We start from the raw sequence: 14261 nt of genomic DNA, 5'->3' as shown, positions 1-14261 counted from the left end.
CCCACACCTGCACTTACAAGAACCCCTACTTTGGGTCGAACCAAGAACAAGATCAATATGTTTGAGTTGTGTTGAGCACGAACCATAGCATGTTGGGCTTGGACATGTCACAAACGACCCAACCCATTTAACACCTCTACTTATAATATACAACTAAATTAATATATAATTCTTTTGGTCTTGACCACAAGGTATCCTTACAGTTACACCACATTAGATGTGAAACTAATCCTTATCAAGATGGCAATGACAAAGTTAAAATGTTCCAATAGTGTTATTACACATTCAAACCTCATTCTGAAACTCGCTCACTTATCATTATACCAAACAATTATAACTTCTTGAATGGAAAAACTTCAAAGCATATTTAATATAATGTACTCGAGATCATTTATCACAAACTTATATCTCATTCTCATTATTCAATTTTTTGTATTCCTAATTATGTTTCATCATATAAATAAACATAATCAGCCAATTAATGAATATCACATGATAATCTTCAACTCATAGTCTTCCATCATCTTGATTCTCGTAATTTCTACTTAGTTTGCTTTTCTAGAAATGTCCTGAATTATATGTATGATCTTTTAGTAACACTTTGAGATGCAAACATTAAAAAAAAACACAAACATACTTGAGTTCCCATCATTGGTAGCATTTAGCATGTGGTATGAATCACAACATATAATATCTTTGCTTTTCAAACATGAGTATATGTACTAGCTTTTTGTATTAGTATGCACATTCATACATACCAAATGTCTAACTTGAGTTCACACTCATACTTTTCTTTATCATGAGTTCACACATACTTGTTCTTTATTGGAAGTCCAATATGGCTTCAAGATAGATTGAGTGATATATTCTTATGGTTACATCTAATGATCATTGATAGTGGCAATTTTAGTATTTTAAGCTTGAACTCTCAATTGTCATCTTAGATAATTAAGCTTAAAATTGTCTCATCTTCATTAATAAAGTAATGAAGGTTGTCTACGTGAGAAGACCAACCTCAATTCAATTCGACATACCACTACTTGACATAAATTTTGTGTAAATGCTTTACAAGATAAAGTACTAAACTTTATTTAAGCATTAATTTGAAATAACCAACCATACATAAAAGACTGGAAGATTATCTTAATTGTTTTCCAACAAACATGCCCCAATTACATTAAAGTTTACGTAATCCTAGAGATCTCACATAACCAATACTTATTAGGAATTTCGTCCCTTCTGTAATTAATCAGTTAGTGTTTTAATGAGTTGTGCGGAGGGTTTAGGTTAGGTTTGTGATTATGTTTAACTTGTGTGTTTAGTTGCACAGATCTACCATGTATACAGGATGATTCGGTATGGTTAAGATGAGTAATGGTTTGATGGCTCAAGGTCCGTGAAATTGAGAAGGATAGTGTGAGCATCTAAGGGGACGAGGAGCATTGGAATATAGCAAGCCAAGGAGGTGAACTACGTAAGCAAAGACGTGAAGGATGACATGAGAAAGAGCCTAGGACTTGGAGCATCCAATGGACGTAGAGAAGACCTCAAGACTTGGAGAAAACTCCATGAGAGAAGCGAGTGGAGTGATATGTATACAAGAGACAAAGGTAGATGACAACTTAGGTAAACTCGACTGCATATTTGGTTGAAGTCAGAGGAACTTGGTGGTTGAGAAAACCACATCTCAAGTGTTTTAGGGTTTATGGTTTGTTCAATCAACTGATAATTGAGGAATAGTCAAGTCAATTCCAATACCAGCAAACCAAGGAGGTGACCTATGTAAGCAAAGACTTGAAGGATGACATGAGAAAGAGCCTAGGACTCGGAGCATCCAATGGACACAGCTTGGTAGGAGAAAACCTCAAGGCTTGGAGAAAACTCCACGAGAGAAGTCAGTGGAGTGATCTATATTCAAGAGACAATGGTAGATGACAACTTAGGTAGACTCGACCGCAGATTTGGTTGAAGTCGAGGGAACTTGGTGGTTGAGAAAACCACATCTCAAGTGTTTTAGGGTTTATGATTTGTTCAATCGACTGATAATTGAGGACCAGTCAAGTCAACTAGTAGTCCAATACCAAGTTGGTCTAGTTGGATTATATAGTCAATTAGAGTGTAACAATAAGTCAATTGTTGATTCCAACTTTGGCAAACAAATAGAATGTTTTCCAGTCAACTGGAATTTATTTTTGCTGAGAATAAAATGTTTTCTAGTTGACTCAGCACTCATCAATCTGTTCATTGTGGCAAAAAGGCGAATACGCTCGCCCCCAGCGCCCCCGCCAACCCGTCCCAGGGCCAACACGGAGGAGGTAAATCACGGGCGGCTACTAGCCTTTGGAATAGTGACTAATACATAAGGGAGGTATTTACTCGGCTTTGCCGAGATTTGAACCCCAGACCTCATTGTGGCAACACCTCATGCGCTAGCCACTAGACCCATTAATCATAATCCATCAAGTGCAAACAATGCTAATTCAACCTAATTGAAGATGGAAGACTTAACAAATAACATTTGTGAATTAGCCATTAATCGAAAATAGTCAACTAATATAATGATCAATCAACTAATGGTCCCACATCAGCGTAATAGCAGGATTCGAGGATCACTACAAAAGGAGCTCAAGGGACCGTGAGAATCATAATCCATCAAGTGCAAACAATGCTAAATATTTGCCTCCCTAAAAGCTTTGTTGTGGAACATTTTTCCTTTATTGTATTTCCTGTATTTGCTGATCTATAAGAGGTTTCTCCCCCTCTAGTGTTATAGAGAAGAAGAAAATATAGTAGTGTTTTCGGAAGTGATCTATCTAACGGATCATAGGCCATCATGAATGTAGTAATTTTAGGGAATCATGAACCACATTAAATCAACTCAACAATCTAGTTTGAGTTTTTGTTTTGTGTTCTATACTTTTCCGTTGCATATATTTTATTGTAGAACATTAACATTGCAAGAAGTGATATCCATTGCCCTCTACCACAACGACACTCAATCCAACAAGTGGTATTGGAGCATTGTCACATGCAAAGGACTAACAGCCAATGAAGCAAATGGTTGGACATAGATTTCAAATTCCAAAGCTAGAGGGAAACTTCCGTTTGTGGAAGTGAAAAATGGTGTTCTTCATATTTGACATCCATACGGCAATAGTCATAGAAGAAGGGTACAATTTTCTATTAGATAATAATAATAATATGTTGTCTTTGTCCAAGTCGATGATAAAAAACAAAAGGAAGAGGTGGTAGCTGACACAAAAACAAAAGGAAGGTATAGCAAACAAGGCATTTATGGCGCTAGACGATTGAATCAAATTCTTCACTTGAAAAAGAAGACAAGAAGCCATCTGATAAGGAGAGACAACGGTTATAATTCAGCCGACATGGTGAGGTAAACTCTTTCCTCCTCATGTGAAGCTGAATTAATTGAGTTAATTAATTCCTTAAATAGACCACTTAATAAAACTAAAAAGAAAAATAAATTATCGAAAAAAGAAAATTCAATGTTAGGAGAAAAATATAATTTTATAGTACCTTGTGATAAATTGTATGATACTAGGATTGAGGAAATAAAATTAGAAAATGAATCACTGAAAAAAGATATCGATTCTTTGAAATTAGCATTACAAAAATTTACTACAGGCTCACAATCCTCAATATGTTAATCGGTAGTTAAAGAATGAATTTTAGTAAAAAGGGTTTAGGTTACAAGGGTGGAGAAAGAAAAATCTTGTTTTAGCTAATAGCTAGAGAACAAGGAAAATTCAAAACAATCCAACACATTGATACCAAAAGAGTACTTAATCTAGTCAACATGGTTCAACTCAACTTGTTTTGGGTATCAAAATCACTTCTTAGAAATTAGAAGACCTTCGAGTCAATCGTATTATACCTAATTCATATTTATTTATATGGTTAACTTAGTATAACCATTGCCATGGTTTGAAATCTTGTCCTGTATCAAGTGAAACGATCTAAATGTATTGTTCTAGTAAATCACTAAATTTCGATATCACTCAACGCTAAGGTTCAAAATCTCGAGCTATGTCGTAATTTTTGTATTTGACTAGAAAGATATGCATGGTGTCGAAGACAGATTGGAAGTTGGAGAAAGGAGATGAAGCAAAAGGAGAATCGAATTTCAATAATTTACCGGAATGGTATTTTAACAATTTCTCCCAACATAGTACAAGATTTAAAACTATGCTCAGCACAAACAATGCCTCCTTCCTATGCTTCATCTTTTCCTTCTTCAACTCCAATCCATACCAGCACTACATCGAAACAACGGTACGATACCGAAACAATATTGTTTCAATCAAAGACTGAAATTTCAACACGACTTGAGATTTTGATCCATGACCATTGCCCTTATTTTGAAAACAAATTTCTATCTTAGAAATTGTAATTTACTATTTTAAATAGTTGATTTTTAAGCATGGTTTTAAAAGTTAATACAAAATTAGTTTTTTGAGAAAATTTCTATATTGATACCAAATAGTATTTTGAAAGGTGTTTTCATGAAAAAAAAATTTACTATATGTAATCATAAAAAGAAGTTTTCCACAAAATTTAAAAATTTTTACACATTTTCAAAGCCTGGTATATAAGCTAACTTAGAATTGTAGTCGACTGAAACAAAATTACTAGTCGATTGATGGCACCCTAGTTAACTAATACTTTTTGCAATTATGAAACAATTCATGGTTTATGGTTAAATGAGGTTTTAAACCAAGTCTAATGGGTATTTTAGACAATTTTTGGTACACTCTTTTGATAGGGAATTAAGAGATTAAGTTAGCCTTTATTCATAAATAGCAATTTTTCAAAAAAAATCTGAATTCAAAGGGAACTTAGGCAACGGAGAAGCTTAGGTGAAGGGAGCTTGTCATGATTTTGAAACTTTCCTTACATGCTACTTTTATTTTGACGCTGAGCAAGATAGTGATTATCCTGCGGGCTAACGAGTAGAGGGGAATTAAGGAGAAAACAAGAAGAGAAAATCACCGTCCTTTATGTCTTTCCAAAAAAGAAAAGGAAATATTATTTAATAATAGAGGATTATTTCTCATACAGCTAAACAAATGTTTATATAAACTTTAGATCCAAGACTAAAAAAAAAGGAAACAAATCCTAAAATATGGACTCGAATTCCTATCTTGTGAAGAAAGGAAAGACATTCTAAAATAACAAAAAAAACATTAATATTCACAATCCTAAAAAAATCTAAACAGACTCAAAACCAAAAAAATACAAAAAAAAAAAAAAAAAAAAAATTAGCAAAAATACATAAAACACTAAAAATTCGTTAAATACCAAAAGAATAAAATTTATCAAAAAGGGCAGCCCGGTGCACAAAACTCCCGCTATGCGGGGTCCCGGGGAAGGATCCATTATACGCAGTCTTACCCTGTTTTTTGCAAGAGACTGTTTCCAGGATTCGAACCCGTGACCGTTTGGTCACATGACAACAACTTTACCGTTGCGCCAAGGCTCCCCTTCTAATAAAATTTATCAAAAATAATAATAAAAATCTACATATCCTCCTGCATCAGTCGCCCCGAGTTGAAAGAACTTGTCCTCAAGTTCAGAGTAGTGTCAGGTAGTAGTCCAGGAGGAAGATCATCTTACACCAAATCGGCAAAATTTACTAGCAACTAGACCTTCACCTCCTTATCAAAATTGGTTGAATCTATATAATCTCCCATGATTAGACAACAAGGCGAGTCAACCACACAATCAGAAACACCCACATTCTCCACCTTGTCACCCAACACTTCCTTGATGACCTTGCAAAGGCCTTTAAATTTCTCCTTCAGCACTTCCTTAGAAAAGACAGTGTAGTCTACACACTTTTTTTAAGACCAACATATGTGAACGTCGAGACTTGCTTGGGACTTGTATCATGGGAACTTCCTGGTTTCATTTCCTTTGATCCATGAATAACTGTGCAGGTGTCATTGTGTCAATACTATTCTTCAGTGCCAAATTTCGACGTTCAAGTCTTTGGTCTTCTCGTGGTTTATCTGGACCAGCAGGATTTCCTCCAGAACCTGAATATATCAAGACATTTGTACTATCCATGTCATTATTATAACCTCCAGGAGCCACAATACTTGTTGCACCTGATATGCCAGCTTTCTTTATTGCATCTACACCTCCTTGAAATGGCCGGTGAAGATCAACAATGGTTAGCTCCACCCTGTACCCAAATTCATCTCCAACATCAACTCCAGGAACACTTCCTATGATTGGCCCACCACTGTTAACCCATCCAATGTTCTTTTTAATAATTTGAGCAGTAGTCAGGTCAACCCTCTTTATTTTGCTTGATTCTTTTGATTTATATTCCTCAGTTTATAACAGCTTCCTGCAAAGTGACTGAAAAGGTCGTAGAACATTTTTCACCTTATTGCAAGCTACCACATCTGGCATACCATTGCCGCTACTATTCCTTCTAAAGGGATCAACTGGATATAATGTGATCATAAACTCTTTTGAGCCTTCCACCGAACTCAGTTCACTGGATTCTTTGTATGCTACAAGTGCTCCTTCATTTTCATCATGCTGAGTAGCAAAGTCGCCATCTTCCCATCCTTAAAGGCCTCTTGTAATTCTAGTGTCAGCTGTTCTTTTTCCAGTTATGGAACAGAAAATTGAAAATTTGAAGCCAATCTATGCCTCCTTGGTTTGGGTAAAGCAAGTTGCATCTCTGATGCAGGTTGTTGTCTCCTGTCATCTGATTGTTTAGCACCTTCTGCATCTGTCGACGAAAGAGAATCCAAGCATAATGGCTGATTTTGTTGTGATTCATGGTCTCAAGAAAAATTTTATTGTTGTCTTCCTTTTCTTCCAAGACATCCTCATCAAATTCTTCTTTCAGCACCTTTTCTTCATCAGTCTCAAATCTTTCCACACCATGGTGTTCCAGATCCTTGTCAATTTTCCTCCAATCTATACCTTTCTCATGCAAGAGAATCTCTTGCGGCTTTGCATCCCCAAAAGGATTAGTCTTTGGTCAAGACATCACTGTCACTTCTGCTGCAGCAGATACTAATTGTGATCATTGACTTCCAGCCCTGTTTGATTGTGCACTAGGTCTGCTTCAATGTGAACCAGTAGGCCTGCTGGTCTTCTTTATGTCCATATCAGAGTCCAACCTCTTGCAGTCCAGGCCTTTCTCTGCTAAAATCTCCTCTCTGACATGCAGCCCCAAACAGACTTGGTCATGCTATTGGAGGCTCACTCGATGCAGTAACATCCCTCTTTGGTGGATCTAAAATAAGCTTCTGCCTTCCTTGATCGTTCGGTATTGATCCTTCTCTATCCCTACCCCATTGATCAGAATCAGAAAAGGCATGATAATCCCCATACCTAGATCAAGAGCTAGGGTAATTAGATGCCACTGTCTTCTTTGCGGCAGCCCAGTTACCTACTTCATCATCCCTAGATGAACTGCCACCACCCACAAAGCTATACAAATCCCACCTTCCACCCTCAGACAGTTGAGGAACAAATGCTTTCTTCCTAAACCCCAGGTGTTGACCTTGTTAGCCCTAGATGGCTGGTCAAAATCTGAAGCCCTATTAGGCCCCCTCCGCTGACCATTGTAACCCCTCCATCCACCTCCATCATTGCCCCACGAATCATCCGCCTCGTCAGACCTACGGTTGGGAAAACCTCCACGGACGCCACCTCCACCACCATACCCTCTGAATCTACCGCCGAAGTGGCCACGTTCTAGCTCCTCCTAGAATCGCTCCCTCGGCCTAGTAAGAAGTTGGCTCATCTCAGAAGGGGTGAGTCCCTTCAGCTCAAAAGCATCTTGACGCCCACCCGTGCCGGCACCTAAGCTGCCAGCGTTGTACTGAGCAAGGGTGCTGGTGACGCCTTTTTTTTCTTCTGCTTGGAGGAGGTAGCCGCCTCCTTAAGGCTGGGAAGCTCTGTGCGGACTCGCCGACAAGGAGGGAGTTGGGTGGAGGCATATTCGCGGCCATCCACTCAAGCTTCCGGTCTTTTGCTTGCTCGGCGTATCGTTCTGCAAAACCTTACTCGTCTTTGGGATGAAGTTTGAGTGTAGCTAAAGGAAAGAAATTGACCTTTCATCTTCTCCAAATCATTGATCTTGGCCTTGGTTTGTTGGTCTCGTGAGCGTCGCAAGTGCTCCCACTATGCCAATGCTAAACCTTTAAGCTTGATGGCAATCTGGAACTTGGTTATGGTCTCGTGAGCGTCGCAAGTGCTCCCACCATCCCAATCATTGATCTTGGCCATGGTTTGTCGGTCTCTTTCCTTTAGCTACACTCAAACTTCATCCCAAAGACGACTATGTTTTGCAGACGATATGCTAATGTCGCCAAGCAAGCAAAAGCCCGGAAGCGTGAGTGGATGGTCGTGAATATGCCTCCACCCAACTCCCTCCTCGTCGGCGAGTCCACACAGAGCTTCCCCAGCCTTAAGGAGGCGGCTACCTCCTCCAAGTGCTCCTACCATACCAATGCTCCACTTTGTTGATCCAATCAACAATATTCTCTATTTGTGACTTGCCTCTGCAAGTCCTCAATCCTCAACCGTCTTTCATGGTGCTCGGCTTCCTCCATCGGAACCTGCCTACCATGACCACGAGCACGACGACCTTCCATTGGGTCTGCACCTTGCTCTAATACCAACTAACATCGGGCAGGTGCGGGCTAACGAGAAGAGGGAAATTGAGGAGAAGACAAGAAGAGAAAATCACCGTCCTCTATGTTTTTCAAAAAAGGAAATATTATTTAATAACAGAGGATTATTTCTCATACAGCTAAACAAATGTTTATATAGACTCTAAACCCAAAAATAAAAGAAATGAAACAAATCCTAATATATGGAATTGAATTCCTATCTTGCGAAGAAAGGAAAGAAATTCTAAAATAAAGAAAAAAAATAGTAATACTCACAATTCTAAAAATTCTAAACGGACTCAAATCTAACAAAATACAAAAGATAGAAATTACCAAAAATACTTAAAACACCTAAAATACCTTAAATACCAAAAGAATAAAAATTATCAAAAATAATAATAATAATCTGTAGATCCTCTGCATCATATTTTAAATAACTTAATCGAATTGTTATTCATCAAAACGAGGAGATTGTTAGGACTTTCGTCTCCCAGGCAGTTAAGTGTTTTGATGAGTTAGGCGAAGGGTTTAAGTAAGTTTATGGTTATATTTAAATTGTGTTTTTAGTTGTGTCAAAATCTTAAAAGAGGCATTCAATAACATGATGTCAAACCAAGCCTTCCTCCTTTTATAGTCACTTGTTGATTTCTAGAATTTTCTTGATCCAAATCAGCTCATGACCAATTCATCTAGATCACGAGCAGTGCACTTGGATTTTGTTGGCTAAGTCATCAATCAACTGTTCTCTATCATCAGTCAACTAATCCAAATCAATTAAATTAGTTCCCTAAGATTTAGTAGGTCCTTCTGTTGGTTGTCATCAATCGTGTTCTCTACCATCAACCGACTATTCTTTACTATTCCTTTGTCATGGTCAACTTATCTAGATCAATTTGACTATTCCTTTAGCTCGCAACCATTTCCTTTGTTAACTATTTCATTGGTAGACAATTTATCCACTATCTATCCTTGACCGAATCTTCTAGCGACTATTTTATTCTGCCATCATTGGTCGATTCTAGGTGATAAATGTCGACTTCTTCAAATCATATTTTGTTTAATGATTATAATAATGTTGATTGGCGATACCTCAATAGATCTGAATAAAAAAATTTTGTTTGCTAGCATTTCCACCTAAGTTGACTACCTGACCTACGCAACTGATTGAAACCTTACATCAGTCCAGTTATACCTTGGCTCCATCCAACTCTAAAGCTGAGAGATTCAATATCTCTAGGACTCACTCATTTGCCTAGTACAATTCAACCTCGACTTACAAAGACTTCCAATGTCTATAAATCAAATCTCGAGGACTTCCCCCTTTACCTAATCTCAGGTCAAACTTTATCAGGTGAACTTTCACTACCAAACATCCATTCTACATAGACCCACTATCAACACCGGTTGACTTCAACTAATGCTAACACCTATTGGACTTCTCAAATATCTAGTCAACCTTAACCCTTTTGCACTTTGTCCAATGTCAAGTGTTCAATCAGTCTTGACCTACTTACACATCAATCCTAACTTATACTTACCTCAATTATGTTGCCCATGACATGATTACAGCATCATATTGTTTAAACATCAAAAGGCAATCCTTCATCTATCAGGACCAAGTTGGACCTAATTGCACCAACACAATATACAAAATTCTTTAAACAACAAAATATTTCAACAAACCTACAAGTGGAAATATGCACCACGAAAGGTAACATGAAAAAATTGCCATTCTACCAAAGAAATATGCACCATACAAAAATTTTAATTTAAAAAAAAAATGAGATCATGAACAATTTTAGGTTAAAGTTATATATTGATCATTTTCTAGCCCAATATCCATGGGAAACTTTTTTTTGCCATCCAAAAAAAAAAATAGTCATTCCTTTGAACTAGTTATTTACTATTTGGTACTCGATTATTTCACAGATGCAGCCAAAAGGAACCTTTGGCCCAAAGAAGACTAATTTTACATGACTAAGAAAACAATACTAAAGATCACCAAAACACAAAAGTAAGTGCATCCTCTATTACAAAGACAGATATGCAACTGACATTTGGAAGGAAAGAAACACAACTAAGAAAAAAAAGGTAGGAGTTTGTAAGATACCTTTGTTCGATTTGCAAAAGCAACAACAAATTTACACGTCTAGAATTTCTCAATGCGATAGTTGAGTGGATTGCTATCTTCTGTGTTTGAAGAAAAGAAGAATTAGTTTAACCAAATATCAACTTTCCCTTAAATCATTTTTTCTACTTCGTGGCAAACAAAAGGTCTATGCAAAGAGGCTAAGACTCCAGCAACTTTTAATTTAAGACACACAACAAAAATATATAGATGGTTATTTGTAATTAAATTTGCAAATTTGTCCACTTAGGCAAGCATAGAGTAAAATATGGCAACAAAATAAATTACAATTAAGCATAATTATATAACATATAGTGGTGATATTTAACCTAAACATGACTAAATCACACTTAGAGAATCCAAATAGAACATCCACATGATTGAAACAAACAATTAAGTGGGATTAAAATTGTCTAGTAGTTCTTTTTAACATTAATTTGTGTTCTCTTTTAACTATGATTGGCACATAAGCTAATCTATGATTTAATCAGCATGTGAATTCCACCTTATTCATAGGGTACATTAGAGATTTGCTTCACCTTGCTCTAATCAGATGAATTTTAGTGAAAGAAATCAAACCATAGGTGTTCAATCGTTGAAATCATACAAGGATCAGCTTTAAGCGTGCTCTACTTGTGTCACTCTCAAAGTTGAAGTCTTGCTTATGAAATAAATTTGAAGGAAGTGTTTAAAACATCCTGATGTTTTTAGAATCGATCAAAAACGTAATGAGCATGGACGTCGACAAAGGAGGTGAGGTGGGGTGATGTCGATGGAGGAGGAAGGCAAAGATATGGCGGTGGCAGGAGGAGGAGGACTAAATAGTAGAAGGTTCGGGCGGCGGATGGGAACGCGAAGCGCAATGTTCGAGGATTCGGCAGCTGGTATGGAGGAGGAAGGGGAGAAGATGTCGGAGGAAGGTACGACTGCTGGGTGTAAATATCAAGCAGCTGGTATGGAGGAGGAGGAGGGAGGAATGTTAGTCGGAACTCACCGCAATAGGGGGAAGTGTCGGACCGGTGGAGAGGAGTGTGGGAATAGGAAGGAATAGTTCTTTACTCCTCCCTGCGGCGGATCTAAACCGCTTCTTCGTCAACCGGCGGCGAGGCGCCAAGGCGGCTAGTGAAGACAAGGGATGAGAGTTCCGACTTCCGATTTCGCGTGACCCTACGAATGCCACAGTAGCGGAGGGCTGGATGAAACGCGTAGGGAAGCTAAGGAACTCGACCGTCCGATCCTTGTCCGTGCCCCTAGCCGAAATGATTCGACGTTCTCGTCCGTCGAATGCTAATGACAGGGACGGTTGGATCATGTTATGTACAATGGTTGGTTAGCACATGATGAGATGTTATCATAAAATTTAAGATTTAAATCTTAATAAAATCGAGGTAAATATTTTTCTTATATATTAGTCACTATTCAAAAGGTTAATAACCGTCCATGATTTACCTCCTCTGTATTGGTCATGTGACGGATTGGCGGGGACGTTAGGACAAATATATTCATCTTTTGTCACCATGTTATATTATGGTTATACATAAATTCTCGTGAACAAATTTCATTAGTAAATAATTATTTATCTTTATTTAATATCAATTAAATAAGTAATTTGAATAATTTTATTCGGTCTTTTGAATAGCCAAAGCCTTCCATGGAAGAACAAAGTGTCAAGACTTAGTCTTAAATTAATAGTGTGAAAATAAAGAAATAAAAATAAAAATCAACTCGAATAGTATTATGATAATTTTGAACAAGTTTAAAAACTAAAAATAATTACTCAAACAGTAGTTACACTAATTCAAAATGTCCACACTTTGATATCAATTGTAGGGGTTAAAGATGAACATACGTCGTTTTTTCACTTTCTTGAAGAAACTCGAGATTATGTAGCGGAAAATAAAATATAGCAAGTACAAGACTGACACATTTATTTTTACTTGGTTTACAATCCAGCGACTGCTAGTCTAAGATCCACGATCATTGATTGATTTCATTTGGTAATTCACTAAAACCACAAAGAGTACAAATATGTAATACAATTAAAGATGATAATAAAACTTATACGAACAATCGAATAATGTAAAATCTTGAGCGTTAGTTATTGGAGTAGTATTTCAGTGTCGTAGAGCAGTTTTGGAGCAATGCACAAATACGAAAGTCGTAGAGAAATTGATGAGTGAGGTGCTGGTCGAACCCTTCTTTATAACTCTTTTGAAACGCTTGGATCCCTTCTAGCCGCTTCAATCAAGGTTGATACGGTGTGATCTTAGTGAAGTTCTATCCGTCAAAACTTATCCTAATCCAGACGTTTGTATCCCTTCTAGATGCCTGGAAGCTAATGTGCTTCGGCCAATCAAAAGTTGCCACCTCATCGTACTGTCGGACTGGATTTAGGGTGTCTGAATCTCTTCCAAATGCTTGGATCAGCTGATTCCAAAATTTAACTCTTGCATCACAGAGTTAGCACTAAATAATAATAATAATAATAATAATAATAATAAAGTGCAAAGTAGTCAATCTAATTTGAATTGTCTGGTCTTGTCTTTTAGATTTTCAATGAAATTCTATGTTAGATTGATGTACTATTTCCTCTTAGCGAATATGTCCTCACTCACTCCTTTCAAGAGAAATTATCTGTTTACTAAACATATAGTCCTTCAGACCTATTCGGACTTTTGCTCTGCATTTGATCTTAATCTTCAGGACTTCCTGCTAGATGTCCGATACTCGACCCTCTCTAGACTTCTGCCTGGTGTCCTTAACCCCTAAAAATTCTCATCTAGTATCCTCAACTCTTGTAACTTCTGTCCAACCCCCTCAATCTACCAAGTTTTCTACATAGTCAGTTTGATTAAGACTTCTTTGCCCAGTTCATTTGACTAGAAAGTTTTTAACTAATCATAACTAGGACTTTCTCGTACATTTAGTCAAACTCCTTAGAATAACAATATATTTTAACTTTGAATATTTGCCAACATTAAAATCAGGTTCTGTTATCTAATACCCCTAGCACCAACAACTTAAGATTATCTATTCAAAACTCAGCAGATAAGTCTGAGATTGATTTCATATAATTTTAATTCAACAATTTTTCCTTGTAATTTCCTATAGCAATCTTCAACGGGATAGATTGTCCAACACTAACATCATCTCATAGACCAATTGTGGCTTAATTAGAGTTGATAGATAATGAATAAGCTCCTTCTGGATCCTGCAATTTTCTTAACCTAAACTCAATATTTTGAAATAAAAATGAGTACAAAGTAACATTTCAAAATGAAAACAATATAAGGGAATATACGATTGAGTAATAATTAAAAATTAAACAACTGTTGCTTTTCTAAGATTATGACTCAAAAGTTAAATTTGGTGAAATATTTTGTTACAAGCGTGGACGCTAGTTTAATACCTATTTGACTTTGACTTTGACTTTAAAATATATGTTGGTCGCTTGGTGAAATCAATCGCCT

General features: G+C 36.9%; 1 protein-coding gene and 1 pseudogene across 3 annotated transcripts in view; both read right to left on the bottom strand.

Annotated features, from left to right (window-relative positions):
* LOC121998229 (transcription factor GTE1-like) overlaps window positions 1–11991 on the bottom strand; it is a 48650-nt gene extending 36659 nt beyond the window's left edge. For 2 of the 3 annotated variants that reach the window (XM_042553033.1, XM_042553035.1), the window contains exons 1-2: window positions 11786–11991; window positions 10774–10853 (exon numbers count right to left, since the gene is read on the bottom strand). The gene's annotated coding sequence lies outside the window, so the exon portion shown is untranslated. The remainder of the gene's footprint in view (window positions 1–10773; window positions 10854–11785) is intronic. The other variant, XM_042553034.1, reaches the window with a different exon arrangement.
* On the bottom strand, window positions 5504–8277 carry LOC121995371 (annotated as a pseudogene).
* Window positions 11992–14261: the final 2270 nt, after the last annotated feature.

Source organism: Zingiber officinale, chromosome 6A, assembly GCF_018446385.1.
Source record: "Zingiber officinale cultivar Zhangliang chromosome 6A, Zo_v1.1, whole genome shotgun sequence".
In the NCBI taxonomy this organism is placed as follows: domain Eukaryota; kingdom Viridiplantae; phylum Streptophyta; class Magnoliopsida; order Zingiberales; family Zingiberaceae; genus Zingiber; species Zingiber officinale.
Note: the sequence above shows the minus strand (reverse complement) of the source record. Positions and strands in the feature narration are given on the sequence as shown.